Source organism: Osmerus mordax, chromosome 28, assembly GCF_038355195.1.
Source record: "Osmerus mordax isolate fOsmMor3 chromosome 28, fOsmMor3.pri, whole genome shotgun sequence".
NCBI classification, from domain to species: domain Eukaryota; kingdom Metazoa; phylum Chordata; class Actinopteri; order Osmeriformes; family Osmeridae; genus Osmerus; species Osmerus mordax.
In genome coordinates, this window is record NC_090077.1 from 6,273,820 (window position 1) to 6,279,819 (window position 6,000).

Genomic DNA, 6,000 nt, shown 5'->3' on the forward strand with positions numbered 1-6,000 from the left:
AAGCCTTTAACATGATGCAGGTGTGTTTATGGCAAAGATGACAAATACATCCAACACACCCACGCAAACACACACACACACACACCAGCCTACCCTTGGTTTAGGCTTGTCTTTGCCAGCAAACATGCAACAATGTATGGAAACAGATGCGTCATCTAAAACGTTGAGACAGAAAGGGGGTTTGGCGTGTGTTTGTGTGTGTGTGTGTGGGGGGGGGGGGGTTCCGAGAGAAGCAAGAAGGATGAAAAAACAGCTAAACACTTTCATGTGTATTTGGGAGTGTTGCACGAACACAATAATGACAGAATTAGATTTTGCACAAGCACTGTCCCGGCCAGAATCTAAATCTCTTTCTATCTTTCTATCTGTCTTACTTTCTCTCTGTCTCTCTCTCTCTCTTTTCTCTTTTCCTTTCTCTCATCAAAGACTGAGGAAAAAATGAGGGACTGACCCATGAAAAGGTACGTGGGGCCCTGTTACCGTAGAGAAAAGAGGTTGTTTGTAAACACTTAGGAATTTGCTAATGTTCCGTCCATTCACAAACTGAGTAGAGTGGTGAAGACTTTTTTTTCAGTCTCTGCTTATTGATTCTGGCACCACGACAGACACCTAATGAGGAACAGGGATGCACGGAGCAGCCAGGACCTGATGAAGAAAGTGTTTGTCCGTCTCTTCATAAACGGAGTGACTAAGTTCAGTTGAGTTCTGGATTTTAATACGTATTTATCAATCTGCAGATTGGGAGAGAAAACCAGTCTTCTGACCATAAATGACAACACAACACCAAGCTTAGGTCTCAACCAGGTCTCTCTCAGCTCCGAAAGCCGGAGGACCATCTTTTATAGGGCACAGGAATGTAAACATAGATAGTGACAGTCAGGCAGTAATGACGTTACAACAGTCTCAGAGGAAGAGCTTCACAGCTCCCAACACATGACCACTCAGACTAGAGAGATCATAGTTGGCGCTCTCCTTGTAGTCATGACAAAGGACGTTTACCCAGTACTTTCTCCTGATCACGAACATCTATTAACCCTGACACATAGACACAATCTACTGTTATTAATAGCAAGCTTACATGATAAACGTACTAACTAGTATCCAATGACTAGTTCTATTGATTAGTGATTAATGTAAGCACACAGGAAATCCCAATTTCTTCCACAGACCCAAGTCACACACACACATTACATTTAGTCATTTAGCAGACGCTCTTATCCAGAGCGACTTACAGTAAGTACAAGGACATTCTCCCCGAGGCAAGTGGGGTGCCTTGCCCAAGGACACAACGTCATGTGCACCGGCCGGGAATCGAACTGGCAACCTTCAGATTACTAGCCCGATGCTCTATCCGCTCAGCCACCTGACTCCACACACACACACACACACACACACACACACACACACACACACACACACACAAGTACACACAGACACACACACTTGTACACTTACAGTCCAATAACATACTGCACATGCACACACAAGCACATATACACAAATGCACACACACATACATGCACACATGCATGTATGCTCAATCATATAGTGTGCATGCACATGCAAACACACAGACACACACACACACACACACTTTCTTGTTTGGCTCACACGTGTTGTTTCACATTCTTGTTTGGCTCAGCTGTAGTGGCAACCTTCAGGACTGTCACTTAAATACTCTCTCACAGAGAATCTCTTCATCCTTGTTCAGTTTGTAGCTCCCTGGCTGCTGACTAGTCTCTAACAGCCAGTGTGTGAGCGAGATCAGTGTGGACAGAAATGAAATATACACACACACACACACATTTTAGGAGCACAGAAACGCCTGGGACTTCAGACTGCCTACATCAACAGTCACAGGTGCCAGAAGGACACACGCACACATGCACGACGTGCACGTGTACAAATACGTCTTGTATGTACAGATTCACACACGTACACAGACACACACATTTTCTCACACACACGCTCACACAACATCTGAGTTCAAACTAGGAGGTGCGTTTAGAGCTGTTTTCAAATGCATCTTTGTACGTGCCCTAAACAGAATTCTGTCCTAGGTTTGTTATCATATGGCAGTACACGCCCCTGCCTTCCACACACACGCACACACACACACACACGCACACACACTGTGATGTGAATCGTGTCATTGGCGAGTATCCTGTCAACAGAGATGGATGTTTGACCCTGCAGAGATACAGAGATGCAGAAAGATGCACGTGTTCGTTCGACACTCTTTCTAAACGTTCATACAATTCTGTCGCCTATTAAAAGCAGATGCGCGCGTACAGCATGAATGCACTGTAGGGCGGTACTTTACAGAGTGTGTGTGTCACCCCCGAACTATCTGCCCCTCTACCCTCCCCTGCTCCAACTGGACCCATGCACTCCATCAAACTCCATCTCACCCATCTGCCAACACAAGTCCCTTTACTCTGCTTCCATCTGCTTCCATGTACGTATGGGTAGGTGAATTATTCATTCATTAAGTGAATTCAGTATGACTTTGTTTTACGGAATATATTATTCATAAGCACAACAGCTCATGTAGGTTTGGACTTACAGTGTTCATTATAGGTTTAGATCATTTATTGTAGGTTAAGATAGGCTGCTGGGGATTGTCAAGAGGAGGACAAAACCTGAAACTGAAATAATTGTGTGCACCTCCCAGCTCATAATAACACCTTTCTTATTGCAGTCAGTGAAACAGAGGACTCATTAACCTTAAATATTTGATATTGGCTTTTCTTAAAATCATGATCCAAATCTCTCTATCTTTTGTGCTGGGATTTGTAAGTGTGATGCTGGTTGAGACCTGTGTGTGTGTATGTGTGTGTGTCCATGGGTATGCAGAGACCCAGGAGCAAAGTGCTGTTTCAAATTGGTCACAGAACACCCTTTGTCAGCCAATCCCCTGCTTCCTCACTGAGCAATAACGAAACACTCTCCAAAAGTTTCAGGAATTGCAGTGAAAGTTAGTTTGCATCTATGTGAGTTTGTGTGTGTGTGTGCCTGTATTTGCGTTCATTTGCGTTTTTGTGTGTTTCACTCTGTGTGTGCTAGTGCAACTACGGCAATGTAGGATTCACACATTCCCCATCAGCTACACGCGCACGCACGTGCGTGCACACACACACACACACGCACACATTCACGCACGCTTTCTCACACCATGCTCAATCAATGTCCAAGACATTGACAAAACAATAACAACATTTACATTTTGTACACCAAAAAACTATTTACTATACTATTTTGAAGTTTGTACAAGGACAAACTGGATTGAAGAGAAGTGTTTGGTCGTTCTCGCAGAAAGCGTTGACCGCCCATGTGGTCAGTCCTCCATGAGCTGGTCTCCCCACAGCAAGCAGAGGCTGGGAGGTAAGCCGAGACGGATCTGAAGATTTATCCGGCACATTCCTCTGCTTTGACTTGAAGGTTTCTTCCTAACCCCAAGATGCCTTTCATTGTCCGCAGGAAGGGGCACACACGCACAAATAATGATCCACACACGCACAGACACACATACACACCGTCCCATCTCCATGCCCTCTCAACCTATCCTGGCTGGAGCAGAAGAGCTTGATGGGAGTCTGCAACGAAGAGCAATCAGGAGGATGTGGCTGGATCAGAAGGAAGGAGCGAAGGAAAGGAAAGCACAGTTTATGTTGACAGGCATCACGCAGGGTGAGAGATGGAAAGAGAGAGAGAGAGAGACAAGGAGAAAAAGAAAGAAGAGAGAGAGGGGGAGAGAAAGAGAGAGAGAAACGGGGGGAGAACAAGAGAGAAGAGAGAGAACGAGAAAATAGCGACAGACAGAAAACAGACACAAACACAGGCAGACGTACAGAGGAACTCCACCGAGGCAGCTGAAGCATGTTGTGTGTGCGTGCTCGAGCACAGATCCCAGTCAGTCGGAGAGCTAGAGAAAGGGAGGAGGCTAGAAAGAGAGAGAAGAAGAAAGACTGAGACGAAAAGAAAGAAGAAACATGGTCATATTCAATGTACAAGATACCACCATGGCCTGGTCCAGCACTGTGGTCTCTCACACACACACACACGCAAGCATGCACGCACAGTCATATATTGGGATGGGTCCATATTCGTGTGGGGCAGACACCCATACCGAGCCAGCAGAGTAATGGCCAAGGTCTGGATCAGAACCGGTAATAGGATTGGTCTGGATCAGAATGGGGATAATTTGTCAGCAGCAGAACCTCCAGCTGTGCAGCTCCTGGTCCCAGTGGGCCTGGCTCCAGAGACTGATACTCGAGATCCAGAACTCCCCCGTCCAGCCCGGCACCACTACTGGACCAGAACACACACAGATACACGCATAGAGGAACAGACACGCACACAGACACACACACAGAGGCACAGACACACACACAGATACATACACGGAGGCACAGAGGCACACAGAGACACACACATAGTCACATACACACACAGATACACACATTGAAGCACATACACATACACACACACAGAGATACACACATAGAGGCACAGATACTTTTCTCTTGTGCAGAGCGTTGGTGAACATTAGGATCTTGGGTTGAGCAAGATGAAATGCCTCACTGCCACCCACTTGGTGATGTCACATCCCGGGCTGCATCATGGCCACCGCCCTGCAGACACACACACACACGCACACAAGCCACCCGCCCCACTCCGTGACAGCCCTTTTGCAGGCCCTGTAATAATCACAGAAACAGCGGTACAGTAAAAACACACATGTTTTTTTACTGTGTGTGTGTGTGTGTGTGCGTGTGTGTGTGCGTGCGTGTTCCTGTGTGTCGTGTGCGTAGGTTTCCACTTCGGGCATCGAACCAGATGCTCACTCATGTTCGGGGTGGTATTTCTTTCCTTGACTCTCGTTTTTTGGCCCTGACAAACAATTTGGGCGGAACGGATCCTGTCCTCTGTTAACCTGGACTAATGTGTTCTGCTGTTTGTGTTTTAAAGATGTTTATAAAAGGAGACAAGGACAGAAAACCCATCAAGGTTTAATGGAGGTAACAATTTAGCACTTTGCTCCAATTTGTGAATCAAAAAGGTCTTGAGTTGTGTCAAATTGCGGCTCCAGGACCTGTACAGCAGAGATACACTGTATAGTGTTAAGGTAAAGCCACACACGTAAAAAAAAGCACCCAGACATGCACCGACACACACACACACAAACTTCCTCACAGGGTGATATGAATTACGCTCTTGAAGTAATATTTTCTCAGCTCAACAGTGTACCTACAGTACAGTTTGTCAAGCCATGTTTCCATTTGGCAAGCAGGTTGCAGGCACCACCCTACATTGGTGAACCAATACACACACACACACACACACACACACACACACACACACACACACACACACACACAGCCGAGCTGGTTCTAACCACAGTAGTTCTGAAGTCTAATGTGGAGCCATTAGACCACTTTAAACACATTCCCCATGTTACAGACTGCCTCTCTCTGATGCACACACACACACACACGCTCTGTTCCAACTCCCACTTAGCCACACACACACACACATATACACTTATACTGTGCACACATTTTAAGGCACAGGCATGAATTACTGCCCATTTTACCCCACACACACAAACAATCTTTCATAAGGAAGAAGTGTGCTCATATAGTAAACCTACAGAACACACACATCAACACACGCACACACACACACACACACCATGTCCATTACCTCTGTTTAAACAAACCTTTCCTGGTACAACCCTGGGTCTGTAGGGAGCCCCTCAGTGATTTTTCAGAAGAGCCATGCAGACCAGGAACCCTTCATTGTTTGTTTGGTGTACCAGAGGGACACACACTGAGACCCCCACATTCTTGCCTCCGCTATGCGGTCTGCTCCACACACTTGTGACCCTCCTTCTAGCGTGACACACACACACACACAGATACGCATGTTCATAAATACACACGCACCACACATGCACGTGTACAGATACACACACACACACTTACACAGGCACACACA